The sequence below is a fragment of the Styela clava genome, chromosome 9 (genome assembly GCF_964204865.1).
Source record: "Styela clava chromosome 9, kaStyClav1.hap1.2, whole genome shotgun sequence".
NCBI lineage: Eukaryota > Metazoa > Chordata > Ascidiacea > Stolidobranchia > Styelidae > Styela > Styela clava.
The window spans coordinates 1,398,737-1,420,204 of NC_135258.1; the positions used below are offsets into that span (position 1 = coordinate 1,398,737).

At 40.4% G+C, this 21,468-nt stretch overlaps 13 non-coding genes across 13 annotated transcripts; all 13 read left to right on the forward strand.

The window, feature by feature from the left end:
• Positions 1 to 182: 182 nt before the first annotated feature.
• Positions 183 to 255, forward strand: Trnav-aac (transfer RNA valine (anticodon AAC)). Its single transcript has one exon. It is a non-coding gene; the product is annotated as a tRNA-Val (tRNA).
• A 740-nt stretch (positions 256 to 995) lies between these two features.
• On the forward strand, positions 996 to 1,068 carry Trnav-aac (transfer RNA valine (anticodon AAC)). The gene has a single exon. It is a non-coding gene; the product is annotated as a tRNA-Val (tRNA).
• A 784-nt stretch (positions 1,069 to 1,852) lies between these two features.
• Trnav-aac (transfer RNA valine (anticodon AAC)) lies at positions 1,853 to 1,925 on the forward strand. Its single transcript has one exon. It is a non-coding gene; the product is annotated as a tRNA-Val (tRNA).
• Positions 1,926 to 3,049: 1,124 nt separating this feature from the next.
• Positions 3,050 to 3,122, forward strand: Trnai-aau (transfer RNA isoleucine (anticodon AAU)). Its single transcript has one exon. It is a non-coding gene; the product is annotated as a tRNA-Ile (tRNA).
• A 439-nt stretch (positions 3,123 to 3,561) lies between these two features.
• On the forward strand, positions 3,562 to 3,634 carry Trnav-aac (transfer RNA valine (anticodon AAC)). The gene has a single exon. It is a non-coding gene; the product is annotated as a tRNA-Val (tRNA).
• Positions 3,635 to 4,761: 1,127 nt separating this feature from the next.
• On the forward strand, positions 4,762 to 4,834 carry Trnav-aac (transfer RNA valine (anticodon AAC)). The gene has a single exon. It is a non-coding gene; the product is annotated as a tRNA-Val (tRNA).
• Positions 4,835 to 5,958: 1,124 nt separating this feature from the next.
• Positions 5,959 to 6,031, forward strand: Trnai-aau (transfer RNA isoleucine (anticodon AAU)). The gene has a single exon. It is a non-coding gene; the product is annotated as a tRNA-Ile (tRNA).
• A 610-nt stretch (positions 6,032 to 6,641) lies between these two features.
• On the forward strand, positions 6,642 to 6,714 carry Trnav-aac (transfer RNA valine (anticodon AAC)). The gene has a single exon. It is a non-coding gene; the product is annotated as a tRNA-Val (tRNA).
• A 312-nt stretch (positions 6,715 to 7,026) lies between these two features.
• On the forward strand, positions 7,027 to 7,099 carry Trnai-aau (transfer RNA isoleucine (anticodon AAU)). Its single transcript has one exon. It is a non-coding gene; the product is annotated as a tRNA-Ile (tRNA).
• Positions 7,100 to 7,709: 610 nt separating this feature from the next.
• On the forward strand, positions 7,710 to 7,782 carry Trnav-aac (transfer RNA valine (anticodon AAC)). The gene has a single exon. It is a non-coding gene; the product is annotated as a tRNA-Val (tRNA).
• A 312-nt stretch (positions 7,783 to 8,094) lies between these two features.
• Trnai-aau (transfer RNA isoleucine (anticodon AAU)) lies at positions 8,095 to 8,167 on the forward strand. The gene has a single exon. It is a non-coding gene; the product is annotated as a tRNA-Ile (tRNA).
• A 270-nt stretch (positions 8,168 to 8,437) lies between these two features.
• Positions 8,438 to 8,510, forward strand: Trnaa-agc (transfer RNA alanine (anticodon AGC)). The gene has a single exon. It is a non-coding gene; the product is annotated as a tRNA-Ala (tRNA).
• An 859-nt stretch (positions 8,511 to 9,369) lies between these two features.
• Trnav-aac (transfer RNA valine (anticodon AAC)) lies at positions 9,370 to 9,442 on the forward strand. Its single transcript has one exon. It is a non-coding gene; the product is annotated as a tRNA-Val (tRNA).
• The last annotated feature ends 12,026 nt before the right edge of the window (positions 9,443 to 21,468 follow it).

A 21,468-nucleotide genomic window follows, 5' to 3' on the forward strand; every position in this document is an offset into this window, starting at 1 on the left:
CCGACGTATCTGTTTCCGTAGTGTAGTGCTTATCACGTTCGCCTAACACGCGAAAGGTCCCCGGCTCGATACCGGGCGGAAACAGTCAATTTGGTTCATGTTTTACTACAAGCTTTATCTCAATCTTTTCATTAAATCTCCCAGAAGTATTTTTTGTTTCAATATGACCAACCGGCGTATCTGTTTCCGTAGTGTAGTGGTTATCACGTTCGCCTAACACGCGAAAGGTCCCCGGTTCGAAACCGGGCGGAAACAGTTGCTTTAGTTCGTGTTTTACTACAAGCTTTATCTCAATCTTTCCATTAAATCTCCCAGAAGTATTTTTTGTTTCATTATGACCAACCGACGTATCTCGTACCTAAATTTCGTATTTCAATATGACCAACCGACGTATCTGTTTCCGTAGTGTAGTGGTTATCACGTTCGCCTAACACGCGAAAGGTCCCTGGTTCGAAATCGGGCGGAAACAGTTAATTTGAAGCTTTATCTTACAAGCTTTATCTCAATCTTTTCATTAAATCTCCCAGAAGTATATTTTGTTTCAATATGACCAACCGACATATCTGTTTCTGTAGTGTAGTGGTTATCACGTTTGCCTAACAAGCGGAAGGTCCCCGGTTCGAAACCGGGCGGAAACAGTTACTTTAGTTCAGGTTTTACTACAAGCTTTATCTTAATCTCAAATCTAACAAGCGGAAGGTCCCCGGTTCGAAACCGGGCGGAAACAGTTACTTTAGTTCAGGTTTTACTACAAGCTTTATCTCAATCTTTTCATTAAATCTCCCAGAAGTATTTTTTGTTTCAATATGACCAACCGACGTATCTCTTTCCGTAGTGTAGTGGTTATCACGTTCGCCTAACACGCGAAAGGTCACCGGTTCGAAACCGGGCGGAAACAGTTAAATTGGATCATGTTTACTACAAGCTTTGTCTGAATCTTCTCATTAAATCCCCCAGAAGTATTTTTTGTTTCAATATGACCAACCGACGTATCTGTTTCCGTAGTGTAGTGGTTATCACGTTCGCCTAACACGCGAAAGGTCCCCGGTTCGAAACCGGGCGGAAACAGTTAATTTGGTTCATGAATACTAACAAGCTTTGTCTGAATATTCTCATTAAATCTCCCAGGAGTGTTTTTAGTAAACCGACCGGAAACGGTTCATTTAATTCATGTTTACTACAAGCTTTTTCTGAATCTTCTCAATAAATCTCCCAGGAGTGTTTTTAGTAAACCGGCCGGAAACGGTTCATTTAGTTCATGTTTACTACAAGCTTTATCTCAATCTTTTCATCAAATCTCCCAGGAGTATTTTTTGTTTCAAAATGACCAACCGACGTATCCATTTCCGTAGTGTAGTGGTTATCACGTTCGCCTAACACGCGAAAGGTCCCCGCTTTGAAACCGGGCTGAAACATTTTTTTTGGGTAATGTTTTTCTACAAGCTTTATCTCAAACTTTTCATTAAATCTCCCAAGAGTATTTTTTATCTCAATATGACTAACTGACGCATCCGTTTCCGTAGCGTAGTGGTTATCGCGTTTGCCTAACACGCGAAAGGTCCCTGGTTCGAAACCGGGCCGAAACAGTTAATTTGAAGCTTTATCTTACAAGCTTTATCTCAATCTTTTCATTAAATCTCCCAGGAGTATTTTTTATTTCAATATGACCAACCGACGTATCTGTTTCCGTAGTGTAGTGGTTATCACGTTCGCCTAACACGCGAAAGGTCACCGGTTCGAAACCGGGCGGAAACAGTTAAATTGGATCATGTTTACTACAAGCTTTGTCTGAATCTTCTCATTAAATCCCCCAGAAGTATTTTTTGTTTCAATATGACCAACCGACGTATCTGTTTCCGTAGTGTAGTGGTTATCACGTTCGCCTAACACGCGAAAGGTCCCCGGTTCGAAACCGGGCGGAAACAGTTAATTTGGTTCATGAATACTAACAAGCTTTGTCTGAATATTCTCATTAAATCTCCCAGGAGTGTTTTTAGTAAACCGACCGGAAACGGTTCATTTAATTCATGTTTACTACAAGCTTTTTCTGAATCTTCTCAATAAATCTCCCAGGAGTGTTTTTAGTAAACCGGCCGGAAACGGTTCATTTAGTTCATGTTTACTACAAGCTTTATCTCAATCTTTTCATCAAATCTCCCAGGAGTATTTTTTGTTTCAAAATGACCAACCGACGTATCCATTTCCGTAGTGTAGTGGTTATCACGTTCGCCTAACACGCGAAAGGTCCCCGCTTTGAAACCGGGCTGAAACATTTTTTTTGGGTAATGTTTTTCTACAAGCTTTATCTCAAACTTTTCATTAAATCTCCCAAGAGTATTTTTTATCTCAATATGACTAACTGACGCATCCGTTTCCGTAGCGTAGTGGTTATCGCGTTTGCCTAACACGCGAAAGGTCCCTGGTTCGAAACCGGGCCGAAACAGTTAATTTGAAGCTTTATCTTACAAGCTTTATCTCAATCTTTTCATTAAATCTCCCAGGAGTATTTTTTATTTCAATATGACCAACTGACGTATCCGTTTGCGTAGTGTAGTGGTTATCACGTTCGCCTAACACGCGAAAGGTCCCTGGTTCGAAACAGGCGGAAACAGTTAATTTGAAGCTTTATCTTACAAGCTTTATCTCAATCTTTTCATTAAATCTCCCAGAAGTATATTTTGTTTCAATATGACCAACCGACATATCTGTTTCCGTAGTGTAGTGCTTATCACGTTCGCCTAACACGCGAAAGGTCCCCGGGTCGATACCGGGCGGAAACAGTCAATTTGGTTCATGTTTTACTACAAGCTTTATCTCAATCTTTTCATTAAATCTCCCAGAAGTATATTTTGTTCCAATATGACCAACCGACGTATCTGTTTCCGTAGTGTAGTGCTTATCACGTTCGCCTAACACGCGAAAGGTCCCCGGCTGGATACCGGGCGGAAACAGTCAATTTGGTTCATGTTTTACTACAAGCTTTATCTCAATCTTTTCATTAAATCTACCAGAAGTATTTTTTGTTTCAATATGACCAACCGACGTATCTGTTTCCGTAGTGTAGTGGTTATCACGTTCGCCTAATACGCGAAAGGTCCCCGGTTCGAAACCGGGCTGAAACATTTTTTTTGGGTAATGTTTTACTACAAGCTTTATCTCAATCTTCCCATTAAATCTCCCAGGAGTATTTTTTTGGTTGAATATGACCAACTGACGTATCCGTTTGCGTAGTGTAGTGGTTATCACGTTCGCCTAACACGCGAAAGGTCCCTGGTTCGAAACCGGGCGGAAACAATTAACTTGAAGCTTTATCTTACAAGCTTTATCTCAATCTTTTCATTAAATCTCCCAGAAGTATATTTTGTTTCAATATGACCAACCGACGTATCTGTTTCCGTAGTGTAGTGCTTATCACGTTCGCCTAACACGCGAAAGGTCCCCGGCTCGATACCGGGCGGAAACAGTCAATTTGGTTCATGTTTTACTACAAGCTTTATCTCAATCTTTTCATTAAATCTCCCAGAAGTATTTTTTGTTTCAATATGACCAACCGGCGTATCTGTTTCCGTAGTGTAGTGGTTATCACGTTCGCCTAACACGCGAAAGGTCCCCGGTTCGAAACCGGGCGGAAACAGTTGCTTTAGTTCGTGTTTTACTACAAGCTTTATCTCAATCTTTCCATTAAATCTCCCAGAAGTATTTTTTGTTTCATTATGACCAACCGACGTATCTCGTACCTAAATTTCGTATTTCAATATGACAAACCGACGTATCTGTTTCCGTAGTGTAGTGGTTATCACGTTCGCCTAACACGCGAAAGGTCCCTGGTTCGAAATCGGGCGGAAACAGTTAATTTGAAGCTTTATCTTACAAGCTTTATCTCAATCTTTTCATTAAATCTCCCAGAAGTATATTTTGTTTCAATATGACCAACCGACGTATCTGTTTCCGTAGTGTAGTGCTTATCACGTTCGCCTAACACGCGAAAGGTCCCCGTCTCGATACCAGGCGGAAACAGTCAATTTGGTTCATGTTTTACTACAAGCTTTATCTCAATCTTTTCATTAAATCTCCCAGAAGTATTTTTTGTTTCAATATGACCAACCGACTTATCTGTTACCGTAGTGTAGTGGTTATCACGCTCGCCTAACTCGCGAAAAGTCCCCGTTTCGAAACCGGGCGGAAACAGTTACTTTGGTTCATGTTTTTTACTACAAGCTTTATCTCAATCTTTTCATTAAATCTCCCAGGAGTATTTTTTGTTTCAATATGACCAACCTACTTATCTCGTACCTAAATTTCGTATTTCAATATGACCAACCGACATATCTGTTTCTGTAGTGTAGTGGTTATCACGTTTGCCTAACAAGCGGAAGGTCCCTGGTTCGAAACCGGGCGGAAACAGTTACTTTAGTTCAGGTTTTACTACAAGCTTTATCTTAATCTCAAATCTAACAAGCGGAAGGTCCCCGGTTCGAAACCGGGCGGAAACAGTTACTTTAGTTCAGGTTTTACTACAAGCTTTATCTCAATCTTTTCATTAAATCTCCCAGAAGTATTTTTTGTTTCAATATGACCAACCGACGTATCTGTTTCCGTAGTGTAGTGGTTATCACGTTCGCCTAACACGCGAAAGGTCACCGGTTCGAAACCGGGCGGAAACAGTTAAATTGGATCATGTTTACTACAAGCTTTGTCTGAATCTTCTCATTAAATCCCCCAGAAGTATTTTTTGTTTCAATATGACCAACCGACGTATCTGTTTCCGTAGTGTAGTGGTTATCACGTTCGCCTAACACGCGAAAGGTCCCCGGTTCGAAACCGGGCGGAAACAGTTAATTTGGTTCATGAATACTAACAAGCTTTGTCTGAATATTCTCATTAAATCTCCCAGGAGTGTTTTTAGTAAACCGACCGGAAACGGTTCATTTAATTCATGTTTACTACAAGCTTTTTCTGAATCTTCTCAATAAATCTCCCAGGAGTGTTTTTAGTAAACCGGCCGGAAACGGTTCATTTAGTTCATGTTTACTACAAGCTTTATCTCAATCTTTTCATCAAATCTCCCAGGAGTATTTTTTGTTTCAAAATGACCAACCGACGTATCCATTTCCGTAGTGTAGTGGTTATCACGTTCGCCTAACACGCGAAAGGTCCCCGCTTTGAAACCGGGCTGAAACATTTTTTTTGGGTAATGTTTTTCTACAAGCTCTATCTCAAACTTTTCATTAAATCTCCCAAGAGTATTTTTTATCTCAATATGACTAACTGACGCATCCGTTTCCGTAGCGTAGTGGTTATCGCGTTTGCCTAACACGCGAAAGGTCCCTGGTTCGAAACCGGGCCGAAACAGTTAATTTGAAGCTTTATCTTACAAGCTTTATCTCAATCTTTTCATTAAATCTCCCAGGAGTATTCTTTATTTCAATATGACCAACTGACGTATCCGTTTGCGTAGTGTAGTGGTTATCACGTTCGCCTAACACGCGAAAGGTCCCTGGTTCGAAACAGGCGGAAACAGTTAATTTGAAGCTTTATCTTACAAGCTTTATCTCAATCTTTTCATTAAATCTCCCAGAAGTATATTTTGTTTCAATATGACCAACCGACATATCTGTTTCCGTAGTGTAGTGCTTATCACGTTCGCCTAACACGCGAAAGGTCCCCGGGTCGATACCGGGCGGAAACAGTCAATTTGGTTCATGTTTTACTACAAGCTTTATCTCAATCTTTTCATTAAATCTCCCAGAAGTATATTTTGTTCCAATATGACCAACCGACGTATCTGTTTCCGTAGTGTAGTGCTTATCACGTTCGCCTAACACGCGAAAGGTCCCCGGCTGGATACCGGGCGGAAACAGTCAATTTGGTTCATGTTTTACTACAAGCTTTATCTCAATCTTTTCATTAAATCTACCAGAAGTATTTTTTGTTTCAATATGACCAACCGACGTATCTGTTTCCGTAGTGTAGTGGTTATCACGTTCGCCTAATACGCGAAAGGTCCCCGGTTCGAAACCGGGCCGAAACAGTCAATTTGGTTCATGTTTTACTACAAGCTTTATCTCAATCTTTTCATTAAATCTCCCAGAAGTATTTTTTGTTTCAATATGACCAACCGACGTATCTGTTTCCGTAGTGTAGTGGTTATCATGTTCACCTAACACGCGAAAGGTCCCCGCTTTGAAACCGGGCTGAAACATTTTTTTTGGGTAATGTTTTTCTACAAGCTTTATCTCAATCTTCCCATTAAATCTCCCAGGAGTATTTTTTTGGTTGAATATGACCAACTGACGTATCCGTTTGCGTAGTGTAGTGGTTATCACGTTCGCCTAACACGCGAAAGGTCCCTGGTTCGAAACCGGGCGGAAACAATTAACTTGAAGCTTTATCTTACAAGCTTTATCTCAATCTTTTCATTAAATCTCCCAGAAGTATATTTTGTTTCAATATGACCAACCGACGTATCTGTTCCCGTAGTGTAGTGCTTATCACGTTCGCCTAACACGCGAAAGGTCCCCGGCTCGATACCGGGCGGAAACAGTCAATTTGGTTCATGTTTTACTACAAGCTTTATCTCAATCTTTTCATTAAATCTCCCAGAAGTATTTTTTGTTTCAATATGACCAACCGGCGTATCTGTTTCCGTAGTGTAGTGGTTATCACGTTCGCCTAACACGCGAAAGGTCCCCGGTTCGAAACCGGGCGGAAACAGTTGCTTTAGTTCGTGTTTTACTACAAGCTTTATCTCAATCTTTTCATTAAATCTCCCAGAAGTATTTTTTCTTTCAATATGACCAACCGACGTATCTCGTACCTAAATTTCGTATTTCAATATGACCAACCGACATATCTGTTTCTGTAGTGTAGTGGTTATCACGTTCGCCTAACAAGCGGAAGGTCCACGGTTGGAAACCGGGCGGAAACAGTTACTTTAGTTCAGGTTTTACTACAAGCTTTATCTCAATCTTTTCATTAAATCTCCCAGAAGTATTTTTTGTTTTAATATGACCAACCGACGTATCTGTTTCCGTAGTGTAGTGGTTATCACGTTCGCCTAATACGCGAAAGGTCCCCTGTTCGAAACCGGGCGGAAACAGTCAATTTGGTTCATGTTTTACTACAAGCTTTATCTCAATCTTTTCATTAAATCTCCCAGAAGTATTTTTTGTTTCAATATGACCAACCGACGTATCTGTTTCCGTAGTGTAGTGGTTATCATGTTCACCTAACACGCGAAAGGTCCCCGCTTTGAAACCGGGCTGAAACATTTTTTTTGGGTAATGTTTTACTACAAGCTTTATCTCAATCTTCCCATTAAATCTCCCAGGAGTATTTTTTTGGTTGAATATGACCAACTGACGTATCCGTTTGCGTAGTGTAGTGGTTATCACGTTCGCCTAACACGCGAAAGGTCCCTGGTTCGAAACCGGGCGGAAACAATTAACTTGAAGCTTTATCTTACAAGCTTTATCTCAATCTTTTCATTAAATCTCCCAGAAGTATATTTTGTTTCAATATGACCAACCGACGTATCTGTTCCCGTAGTGTAGTGCTTATCACGTTCGCCTAACACGCGAAAGGTCCCCGGCTCGATACCGGGCGGAAACAGTCAATTTGGTTCATGTTTTACTACAAGCTTTATCTCAATCTTTTCATTAAATCTCCCAGAAGTATTTTTTGTTTCAATATGACCAACCGGCGTATCTGTTTCCGTAGTGTAGTGGTTATCACGTTCGCCTAACACGCGAAAGGTCCCCGGTTCGAAACCGGGCGGAAACAGTTGCTTTAGTTCGTGTTTTACTACAAGCTTTATCTCAATCTTTTCATTAAATCTCCCAGAAGTATTTTTTCTTTCAATATGACCAACCGACGTATCTCGTACCTAAATTTCGTATTTCAATATGACCAACCGACATATCTGTTTCTGTAGTGTAGTGGTTATCACGTTCGCCTAACAAGCGGAAGGTCCACGGTTGGAAACCGGGCGGAAACAGTTACTTTAGTTCAGGTTTTACTACAAGCTTTATCTCAATCTTTTCATTAAATCTCCCAGAAGTATTCTTTGTTTTAATATGACCAACCGACGTATCTGTTTCCGTAGTGTAGTGGTTATCACGTTCGCCTAATACGCGAAAGGTCCCCTGTTCGAAACCGGGCGGAAACAGTCAATTTGGTTCATGTTTTACTACAAGCTTTATCTCAATCTTTTCATTAAATCTCCCAGAAGTATTTTTTGTTTCAATATGACCAACCGACGTATCTGTTTCCGTAGTGTAGTGGTTATCACGTTCACCTAACACGCGAAAGGTCCCCGCTTTGAAACAGGGCTGAAACATTTTTTTTTTGGTAATGTTTTACTACAAGCTTTATCTCAATCTTTTCAGTAAATCTCCCAGGAGTATTTTTTGTTTGAATATGACCAACTGACGTATCCGTTTGCGTAGTGTAGTGGTTATCACGTTCGCCTAGCACGCGAAAGGTCCCTGGTTCAAAACCGGGCGGAAACAGTTAATTTGAAGCTTTATCTTACAAGCTTTATCTCAATCTTTTCATTAAATCTCCCAGAAGTATATTTTGTTTCAATATGACCAACCGACGTATCTGTTTCCGTAGTGTAGTGCTTATCACGTTCGCCTAACACGCGAAAGGTCCCCGGCTCGATACCGGGCGGAAACAGTCAATTTGGTTCATGTTTTACTACAAGCTTCATCTCAATCTTTTCATTAAATCTCCCAGAAGTATTTTTTGTTTCAAAATGACCAACCGGCGTATCTGTTTCCGTAGTGTAGTGGTTATCACGTTCGCCTAACACGCGAAAGGTCCCCGGTTCGAAACCGGACGGAAACAGTTGCTTTAGTTCGTGTTTTACTACAAGCTTTATCTCAATCTTTCCATTAAATCTCCCAGAAGTATTTTTTGTTTCATTATGACCAACCGACGTATCTCGTACCTAAATTTCGTATTTCAATATGACCAACCGCCATATCTGTTTCTGTAGTGTAGTGGTTATCACGTTCGCCTAACAAGCGGAAGGTCCCCGGTTCGAAACAGGGCGGAAACAGTTACTTTAGTTCATGTTTTACTACAAGCTTTATTTCAATCTTTTCATTAAATCTCCCAGAAGTATTTTTTGTTTCAATATGACCAACCGACGTATCTCGTACCTAAATTTCGTATTTCAATATGACCAACCGACGTATCTGTTTCCGTAGTGTAGTGGTTATCACGTTCGCCTGGTCCACGCCCCTGGTTCGAAACCGGGCGGAAACGGTTAATTTGGATCATGTTTACTACAAGCTTTGTCTGAATCTTCTCATTAAATCCCTCAGAAGTATTTTTGTTTCAATATGACCAACCGACGTATCTGTTTCCGTAGTGTAGTGGTTATCACGTTCGCCTAACACGCGAAAGGTCCCCGGTTCGAAACCGGGCGGAAACAGTTAATTTGGTTCATGAATACTACTAACAAGCTTTGTCTGAATCTTCTCATTAAATCTCCCAGGAGTGTTTTTAGTAAACCGACCGGAAACGGTTCATTTAATTCATGTTTACTACAAGCTTTTTCTGAATCTTCTCATTAAATCTCCCAGGAGTGTTTTTAGTAAACCGACCGGAAACGGTTCATTTAGTTCATGTTTACTACAAGCTTTATCTCAATCTTTTCATCAAATCTCCCAGGAGTATTTTTTGTTTCAAAATGACCAACCGACGTATCCATTTCCGTAGTGTAGTGGTTATCACGTTCGCCTGACACGCGAAAGGTCCCCGCTTTGAAACCGGGCTGAAACATTTTTTTTGGGTAATGTTTTACTACAAGCTTTATCTCAATCTTTTCATTAAATCTCCCAAGAGTATTTTTTATCTCAATATGACTAACTGACGCATCCGTTTCCGTAGTGTAGTGGTTATCGCGTTTGCCTAACACGCGAAAGGTCCCTGGTTCGAAACCGGGCGGAAACAGTTAATTTGGATCATGTTTACTACAAGCTTTGTCTCAATCTTTTCATCAAATCTCCCAGAAGTATTTTTTATTTCAATATGACCAACCGACGTATCTGTTTCCGTAGTGTAGTGGTTATCACGTTCGCCTAACACGCGAAAGGTCCCTGGTTCGAAATCGGGCGGAAACAGTTAATTTGAAGCTTTATCTTACAAGCTTTATCTCAATCTTTTCATTAAATCTCCCAGAAGTATATTTTGTTTCAATATGACCAACCGACGTATCTGTTTCTGTAGTGTAGTGCTTATCACGTTCGCCTTTGTTGTTGATAGATAGTGTAGGACGAAAAATGCTGTTGATTGAGTCTAGACAGTGGAGTATTTGGTTGTACTAAGTACAATAAAAGTAATTCGCTGTTCTGATTAAAATTGTACTTTGGATATTACCTGTGGAATATAACAACCGCGAGAAAAACAATGGACTACTCCGCCGCTGTATCCGGACAGAACGAACTGCAGGGAAATAGACCACGTTCGGTGGCTGCTGAGGTGAGCAGAGATATTGACATAAATACGTTTATTGAGATACTCACTAACTCTGTAACAACAAAAGATTACATGCAAGAGCTAACCGCCTTGTATGAGACTAGGCCCAAGCTTTGGGTACTATCTTTTAGACAAATTGATGAAAATAATATTGACAAGTCCAAACGGGACGAGTTTTTAAAAAACAATACAAATATATTGAGGGTAGGGGATGTTAATATCCAATTCTTGCCGCCGAAGAAACCACCAACACGCATCAGTATTAAGGACGTACCGGACGAAATCAAACAACAACAAGTAATCGACGCACTAATTAAGACAAATTGCGGGAAAATTAAAAACATAATCAAACTCTACCATCGAGGAACGACGCTATTTAACGGATACGTTGCAGCCTGGCTCTATGATTTTGATCAAACCAAATTTCCGCCCTTTTTGGACATTGATGGAGCGCGGTACAAGACTTATCTACCGACAGAACTCTACACGCCAAAATGCATCAATTGCCTAGAATCGGGTCACACGGCTCGCAGCTGTAGAAAAATGAAGCGATGCCGCGTGTGCGGGAAGGAGGGCCACATAAGTTTCAACTGCCCAGAAAAGAAAAATGACCCCCAACATTCTATAAGATCTTGGCTCAAAACTAATACTACAAATAAGCCGCAAACAAATAAGAATAAGCGCCAAATAAAGGCCAAAGTATCGCCCTCAAAAACGCCAACAGTCGCTTCGCCAAAAAAGAACGTCACACCAAGTGTCGAATACACCGAAACCAACTCGCGGAGCAGCTCTGAAACCGAGCTCATAGACCTGGAAAGTAAAGAGACCAAAGACTGGTCACTCAGCCCTGACATCAGTGAGCAATCCTTTCGCCTAAGTCCACCACCCCCAGCAATACCGCGCCGGCCCAAACTTAAGACAACCTCTACCATAGGGAACACTCCATTCCATCCTCCAAAGATCGGAGGTCATTTCCCACTGGTGATCCCAGAACTAGACTCGGCCACATCTTACGATCCGGTATTCTCAGACACCCCTCAGACGTCGTCTGCCCCGGCCTGCCTGGGCTCACAAATACCGGAAAGAAAAAATACGAAAGACCAGGACCCCCAGACAAATCACACGACGAGCCAAGTAAATAAAAGGGACAGGAGCCTGACAGACTCCTCCCCCTCATATACCTCTTTAAAACAACCTTCGGCTAAAAAAGGCAAATAGCCTAAACAGTATCTGCACACCTTGACAAATTAGAGTCCAAACTAAACCATACAAATGAGTGAAATAAAAATAATGTCGTTAAATGTAAATGGGCTTAACCACAACAGAACCAAACTAGGCCAATTTGTAGTGCACGAAAAACCGGATCTACTCTGCCTGCAAGAAGTGCACAAAATTAAATATAGCATAGCAAAAGAGTGGGCTGAGAAACTTGGATATAGCATTTACCTCAACACACTCACTGCGCAAGACCCTGAACAAAAATCTTTTAGGAAAGGGACCGCTATAATGATCAGGAACACCTTGGATAAAGACGCAAAATATTCTATTCGCATTAAATATAGATCTTGCAGTATCGCAATAGATATCGACGGAATGGATGTGGAATTTGTAAATGTCTATGCCCCAGCCCAGAGCGGCGCACTCAAAACAGAATTCTACAAAGCTTTGGTCCAGATTCTAGAAGGTATCTACCACCAGAATCCCCTTCTGGTCGTAGGGGATTTCAATATGATCCTAGATAGCCGAGACGCCTTGAATTCGAACGCTAGATGGCACACGGCTGCTGGGAACATTTTTAATGCCTACATAACTAAATATAAAATATCCGATTCCTTTCGCCAGCGCCACCAAAACAAACAAATTTATACCTATATATCAAATACAAAACGGCAAGCCAGACGAATTGACAGAATTTATAATTCGCGAGAAATAGATCCTTTAATTACGCATGTAGGGCACACTATCAACACAGTGGCAGATCATGCTCTCTGCCCACTTATTAAGCTTAGGACTCTGAAAAAATCAAGGTGGGGCAAGGGAATGTGGCGAAACAACACGTCGTTATATAGAGAACAAGAGTTTTTGGAACTAATTAAAAACACATACAACATGGCCGTCATCAACTTGGAAAGGTTCGAAACGATTCAGGATTGGTGGGATAGTTTCAAATTGAGTACAAGAAAACAAACCATAGCTTACTCGATAAAAAGAACAAAACAAAACAATAGAACCAAAAAAAACGATAAGACAAAACATAGATAACATATTAACCAAGGGCAAAAACACTGACTTCAGAAAACTCGAGAAACTCCAAGCAGAGCTCAACATACTTTTGGAAAAAAAAACTGAATACAAAGCAATCTTGGCGGGAATTGAAGATCAAGAAGAAGGGGAAAAGCCATCAAAGTACTTCTACAATAAAATGAAAATGCGCACCAAGCAAATAACAATGGATGCTATCCAAAACGCAACGGGAAATCAAGCCACCACAGAGGATGAGATAACAACAGCAGTAGGAGATTTTTACAGCGATCTTTGGGGCAAAAAGTGCAATACTGACAACACCTACCAGCACCACTATCTTGACCAGATGGAAACTACCCAACTCACCCAAAATCAAAATGAGCAGATTGAAAAACTGGCAAATGAAGACGAGATCCTTTCTGCAATCAAGGACATGAAGAATAACAAAGCCCCTGGCCCAGACGGGTTAAGTAAAGAATTCTACATAACCTTCTGGAGTACCATCAAAGAAAAGCTGACAATCATAGTAAACAACATCCTAAGCTTTGGTTGTTTTCCGTGTAGTTCCAAATATGCCCGGGTGAAACTAATCTACAAAAAAAAAGGAAACAAGAACTTACTTACAAATTGGCGACCTATATCAAACCTTAATTTCGACTACAAACTGGTTGCAAGACTTTTAGCAAAACGACTAGAAACCCCGCTCACCACACTGATTAGCCACGCGCAAAAAAGCACCCTCCCAGGGCGAACCATGTTTGATGCGCATTATAATCTAGAAGCGGTCTCCCGCTATTGCAAAACAAAGCAAATTCCTGGATACCTAATCATGATAGATAACCTAAAAGCTTTCGACAGAGTAGACCATAACTTCCTATTCAAAGTCCTGCACAAAATTGGACTCCGTCCCAAAATAATTAACGTAATAAAAAATATGTACATGGACATATACAACATTATCGATATCAATGGTAAAATGAGCTACCCTATTAAAATTAATAGAGGTATTCGGCAAGGTTGCCCGCTCAGCATGCTCTTATACATTTTGAACGCGGAACCCCTGATTCGATCGATCCAACTTAATCCCGACATACATGGCATCAAACTTGGAAAATTTACACACAAACTGGACCAATTTGCCGACGACGCCACATACGCAGTACGAGACATAACGTCGATTAAACAAATTTTTTCTGAACTCCAAAAGTACGAAAAAGCAGCGGGTCAAAAAATAAATATAGATAAAACTCAAATACTAAGCCTCACTTTGGGCGCAGAACGACAACTTCTAAAATCCCCGCACAAGGAATACCACAAAGAAACGGCAAAAATACTAGGTATTTACTACGGGAAAGGACTTGAAGCTCACACATGGAACGAAGCACTCGTAAAAATAACCAGGAAACTCAATTTTCTAAAAACACGAAAACTCACCTGGATTGGAAAACTTATGGTCCTAAATTCTGCAATAATGTCCCAAATTATATTCCACGCAAGATTTATAGAAATACCGCCAGTACACCTTAATAAAATACAACAGCAAATCGCCAACTTCATATGGTTTCCTGAAAAAATCGTGGCCATCAAAAGAAGTACTTTACAACGTCCATGGCTAGAAGGCGGCATAAATATGCCACACGTCAAAACGAAAATATTGGCATGTATAGCTGAGAGAACAATAGCGTAAAAGAATATAGACTCACCACAACAATTTTGGCACCAAGAGGCAATATACGCACTAGGCTCCAAAATCAAGACAGTCAACCAAAACCTATACACAAATTCGACTCCCCACCTTCCTTTCGTCCCCCAAATTTGGAAGAAATACCTAGAACCGACCAAAAATTTCGACCTTACAAAACAACAATGGGCTACCTTAAAACATAAGGACATATACGCAAAACTTTTGCACAACCCGGAAAATGAGTCACCTCTACCTACTGGAATAGACTGGAGCGACGTCCACGCTACGCAAAAATCCTTAAAGAATAAATTAACAAACAAGGAAAGAATATGTTCATACAGAATAGTGACGGACGGATACATCTTCGGAAACAAAGCCCGCATAAGATCGATACTCCGGGACATACATGGAAAACAAAAGCTATTAAACTGCAAGTTCTGTGGAAGCCGCCAAGACAATACAAAACACATATTCCTACACTGCACATATATTACTCGACACATCACTAGAATCGTTGAAAAACTAAACCTGGCACTTAAAACACCAGCTCAAATATCCAAAGAAAATATATTTTATAACCACTACACCGAGTCCAATCAGATCATCACCACGAAACTATTCCTATTATTCAAATTAATAACCATCAACCACAAAATCAAATTAGACATAGAGAATAAGATGGTTGATCCAAATGAAGACAAAATTATCCAAAAAACAATTCTAAAATGGTTGGAATTTATTGAACAATTGGATCATAAGTTCCCTCACACCTACACATCAGACCTGAATCCAAACTGGAAGGAAATACTCGCTGGGTACGACTATTAAAAAAAAAAAAACAATAGCCAAACCAGAACAAATACAACCAAAGTTTTTATTGTGCTCCCCATAACGGGTAGCATACTTCTGAGAAAGACCATCTAGCGATTCCACGGATATGATGAATCGGAAGCTTCGCGGTGGATGTCATGCTGTGTACGTGTTACGCGCCTCACCGTATGTACGGAAGCCGGTGGTGGCGGAAGTTGAGCTGTGTTAAGCATGGCATTGACGGAAGCCCTGGGCAGACGTCCTGCTATTTGGCACATAGCATGTACTGATGCTCGGGGCCGAAAGTCTTTGCCTTGCAATACATGGCGGATTCGGAAGCCGCCTTATGTGTATGACCGCTGCTTAAGCAGTGGCATGCTTATGAGGCATGATACCGATAGGACTCGGATATGACGTGTCTTTAAGACGCTGATCCGAGACTGGAAAAACTCTGATCCGTAAAAAGTTAAAAAAAAAAAAAAATAAAAAAACATGCGAATGGCTCCCGGTTTGAAGCTTTATCTTACAAGCTTTATCTTAATCTTCTCATTAAATCTCCCAGGAGTATTTTTTATTTCAATATGACCAACCGACGTATCCGTTTCGGAAGTGTAGTGGTTATCACGTTCGCCTAACACGCGAAAGGTCCCCGGTTCGAAACCGGGCGGAAACAGTCAATTTGGTTCATGTTTTACTACAAGCTTTATCTCAATCTTTTCATTAAATCTCCCAGACGTATTTTTTGTTTCAATATGACCAACCGACGTATCTGTTTCCGTAGTGTAGTGGTTATCACGTTCGCCTAACACGCGAAAGGTCCCTGGTTCGAAACTGGGAGGAAACAGTTAATTTGAAGCTTTATATTACAAGCTTTGTCTCAATCTTTTCATTAAATCTCCCAGAAGTATATTTTGTTTCAATATGACCAACCGACGTATCTGTTTCCGTAGTGTAGTGCATATCACGCTCGCCTAACACGCGAAAGGTCCCCGGTTCGAAACCGGGCGGAAACGTTTAATTTGGTTCATGTTTTACTACAAGCTTTATCTAAATCTTTTCATTAAATCTCCCAGGAGTATTTTCTGTTTCAATATGACCAACTGACGTATCTGTTTCCGTAGTGTAGTGGTTATCACGTTCGCCTAACACGCGAAAGGTCCCCGGTTCGAAACCGGGCGAAAACAGTTAATTTGGTCTATGTTTATTACAATCTTTGTCTAAATCTTCTCATTAAATCCCCCAGGAGTATTTTTTATTTCAATATGACCAATCGACATATCCGTTTCTGTAGTGTAGTGGTTATCACGTTCGCCTAACACGCAAAAGGTCCCCGGTTCGAAAACGGGCGGAAACAGTTAATTTAAATCATGTTTTACTGCAAGCTTTATCTGATTCTTCTCAATAAATCTCCCAGGGGTATTTTGAATTTTAATATGACGGTCCGACGTATCCGTTTCCGTAGTGTAGTGGTTATCACGTTCGCCTATCACACCAAAGGTCTCCGGTTTGAAGCCGGGCGGAAACAGTTATTTTAGTTCAGCTTTCGAATAGCATGCACTGATGCTCGGGGCCGAAGTCTTTGCCTTGCAATACATAGCGGATACGGAAGCCGCCTTATGTGTATGACCGCTGCTTACGCAGTGGCATGCATATGAAGCGTAATACCGATATGACTCGGATATGACGTGTCTTCAAGACACTGGTCCGAGACTGGAAAAACTCTGATCCGTTTAAAGAATAAAAAAATAAAAATAAAAAATAAAATTTCGAATACTTGGATAAGTCGGCAATAATGGCATTTCTATGTGGTCAAAATAATATCTTCCCTAAAATGTCCATAGAATACATTAGTACTTGGGAGATTATCTGATTCGACGTTTAAATTCAAAAAGCGGTGTTGATGCGCCTTATGCAAAATTAAAAAGATATGATAGGCAGAGAAAGAAAACAAAAAACATAACACAATATTTCTCACATTTATCGTTTCCGTCTGTTAGCGAGACTCGTGAGTAAATTCCTACCTGTAACTCGTTGTAAATCAATGTTGATAAATTTAATTTTGCTTTTCAATGCGCCGTGATTTGTATTATTAAAAGTGATTGATTAAACGTTATATGTCAGTTTCGGGAAGAGAAAGAAAAATACAATCAATTTATTTTTCAAAATGTATTTGTAAGTAGTGGTGACAATTATGGGTCGCTGGACCTTGTAGTCATGTAGTGCAATAAATATGCAATCTTTACTACGTTAATTGTATATTACTATTGGTATTACTATTGCTTATATTGGGAATTTTGCCATACATAAAGCGCATCAAACTATGAGAGTGGAGATCAAAAAGGTAGTTTAACCACGAATCGGAGTTTAAATATGGATCGGCGGTTTAGTCCGGATCAAAAAGGTGGTTTAACTTTCTGTGACGCAAATCTCGACTTGAAATCGGCGCTTTTTTAAACCTGGTCTGAAGGTGGTTTAACTCGGTTTGTCAAGTACATTCGGATTGCGTCGCTTGTAGTGTTGTTCCTTACGGTACAATCTTTATTTTCTTCTGCAGCGGCTGAAAAATGAACAGGGAGCTCTATACAAGTGTCATGACTTCGGGAGTACCACATTTTTGCCTTTGTGGCGGGAGATTCCCATCAGATCCCAGTACTATATATTGGTAATCTTGGCTAGGCGGTGTGGCGCATCGTGCTAAGCGTTTGGAATACGCCCGCCACAGCATCTCTGGTTACCCTTCTTCGGTTCGCAGGTCCGAATCCCATGTGGGGATGATCATGTGCAAAAGGATTGCTGGACTCCTCGCCGCCGTAGGGTGGTTCACGTAACCGCTGGTCGGTTACGGCTTCCTCTACCACCAGGTCCATGTATCCAAAAAAACAAATTACTGTCTAACCCCCCCCCCCCCCCCCCCTGGACTGCTAACCGGACGAGAGGCCGTGGTTCGCCATATGATTAAGCCGTCTTATCGGTTTCCTCTCCCTCGGGATAACTTTGTAAATCCTATCCTACTCCATGACAACCTCGCTCTCTCAAAAAGCTATTTACGGATTGTTTCGACATGGGCTGTGTATCACCACTGTGTAGCGCTATTGACCCGTTCCGTTTGAACTTTTCTCGCTGTTGGTGTCTGGTTCCTCGCGACTTCCCCCTCTCAGTCAAATTGTAAATTATCACGTTCTCGTAATTTGTACTTGTGATATTTCTTACTGGTTAAGAAAAATAAACTTGACTTGACTTCTCTCCGAGGCTGACATTCTATCTATTTGTATGACTTGCTGCTTAGTCTGCTACTACTATGATGTTTTAATTTTGAAGTGCTTGACTCTTACAATAAAGTAATGTTGTAATGGAAACTGGGTGCTTTTTTATAAAGAAATACGAGAGGTATTTTGGACTCTTGCCGCCGTAGGGAGATTCATATTACCGCTGGCCGATTACGGCTTCCTCAACCAAGTCCACGAATCTGAAACATATAACTGGTTAACTAATCCCATACCCGACATGGACTGTAAACTGGACGAGAGGCCGTGGTTCGCCAGGCCGTCTTATCTTTTTTTTCTTTCCTGAAATAAGTATGTAAAATCCCATCTTATCTACTTTTCTTTTTTCCACAGAAATAAACCATAAATCTGAACTTCACTGCCTGGCTATCTTTGTTTACTTGCAAATCTGGATAGCGAGTTCAAAACAATTAACGCTATCAGTGTTTATGACGTTACAGTAATTGAGTTCTCTTCGACAGTACTTGAATTGTGACATCATGAAAGCGAGGTTGATTACAATCGGAAGTTGTCATCAGACTAAATGCAGGGAGAAATGAGTTTCGTTCTTCATTCAACTTGTACGATTATGACAACTAAATAATGCAGAGTTACCGAATGAATATAAAAGTAGCCCGTTCCATAAGTATTGCAGAACAGGCAATGTATTGGTTCCAGATATGATTATAGTTTATTTCTAACTTGTCGGCTATCAACATGCAGGAGTGAGCGAGTGAGCATTTTTACTCCTAATCAAAAGGGTTCCTAGAGGGGTGGGAGCAGAGTGGGAGGGATGAGTTTGTTGCTTAGTTTTATGATTTGAATAAAAATAATAATACACACATTCCACTCTTATTTGATCTCTTATTTATTATTATTTTCACATATGACAACATCTATCATTGGTTTATCCCCAAAATTATTTTTGAAGTTAGGTATAAGGGGCATCATTATCAGAAACTCGCCCCGGACATCAGAAAAGTTTGACACGCCCTTGTTCCTAATGAATCTCTGCTCGTGCATTTGTATCAGTTGTGTTTTCGAATTCAGTTCTCTGTTCATTACTTATTTAACTAAACTGCATACCTAACGCCCATTTAATACATCCAAGTCATTAAAGTAATTTTAATTTACCAACGAACTTAATCGTTAAGTAACAATGTGTTTATTTTTATTATTATAAATGTATTTTAGGGCTCCGTAAATAATAGCCAACCTTCACGGGCTCCATAACACAAAAAGCTTGAGATCCCATACTGTGCACTTGTTTTGGTGGGCTTTTGAGAAATGTCAAATCGCTATTCACAAATTTGTTGCACAACGATAAGTTATATCTTTCCGATAGTGACGTTTCGTTACGCTCCATTGACTCAGGGCAATTAAAATTAATGACAATTTCACGGGTCATTTCAGTTTATTGTTTCGTCAAAACATAATTACTATTGTTGTGTGATATCATAAAACGAAAAAGCCAGAAGCGACAATCGCGAGTCTTTGCTAAAAAGGTACTTCGCTGAAAGGATGTGATGTCAGGATATTTTAGTTTGCATGAAATTTCACGCTTTAGCAAGGTTTTCGGTGATTTTTCCAGTTATTTGCACGTTTTTGGTGGTTTTTATGTGCTTCTGCAAGGTTTTTGGTTGTCGGCTTTTTAATTTTCAAAAGACTTGTGATTTGGGATGTAGGGGCTTCTACCTAACAGCGCTCACCAGAAAAATACCCCAGCGTAAAGTAAAGAAAAACGGTAGGGATATAAAATTCATCAAAAATAGAAAAAAGAGACAGAAAATGCTGGAGTAGTCAGTGAAAAAATAAATTAGGGTTGCAATACAAATACAGAAAATCGCTTTTTTACGTTTCAATCCTCAACTCCCACCCGGACTACGCCCTGTTAAGCAATACCGACGTAGCCAGGCCATTTTATCAGTCAGCTTTATCGCTCTAATCCAATGATTCCCAACCGGTGGGTAGATTCCCATCTTGTAAGAATTGGGGGGTTAATAGTGTGAAATAAAAGAACTTGTAAAAAATTACGAACACAATGAATGAATATTATGAGGCAATGTAAGATGATAAAAACACCAAGCGAAGAAAGAGACCCGTACTTAAGATTTTGAGGAAATTTCTTGCAACGTGTTGTTGCGCAGAAACATAGTTATGGAAGCGCAACGCTGCGGTTAATCAAAGTAGTGCATAGCAACAACTTTTTTTATACTCACAATCCTACCCAAGCGCTGTTGCTTTGAAAGAAAAATGCGAACTGACCGTGGGTCATGATTTCTATACCCAATTGAACAAAGCCATGCCAATTCTTGTTGGAGGTTGCTTCAGTGTGTGGGGAATGAAACCCCTTGCTAAATCGGAAATAGGTAATTCAGAAGAAAGATTTGGGAACCAGTGCTCTAATCAACGATTTTAAGATCAGTTAATACTGATATGTTTTAGCTTTTGCGAATTTTTCAAGCTCAATCCAAGCCCTTGATTGCTGCTGATTCTTATCACCTTATCTAATATTCTTATCTTTACATGAAGTGTTTCCCACTTTGCCTCGCCTTGCGGTTAAAGTTTGGTTGAATGTTGCTTACTTCCGCCGTCGAACATAGCATGTTCTTGTATTGAAATCGTTCATATGGACTAAATCTGTGTATTCCATTAGCTCTTTAAAGATATGAGTCGATTGGGGGTGAAATGTTATTTCGTACCGCAACGATCCCGATATGGGAGAGATCGCTGCCGTTAGTGAGCTCTTTATCGTCAGCCGTTTCTGATTATCGTAGCTATACTTCGGCAAGCTCTGCGAGGTGATCGTGATGTCGTAGTGACGTAGTTTTTGGATGACGCATTTAGTTGGGGTTTAGGATTGACATGTGTAAAATCGTTATGCTACGCCCACTAGAAGTACTTGAAGTACAAAACTACACGAGACCCGTCGCTTTCGCTGTAGCGAATGATACATCTTTAAGAACAGTCCTATAAACT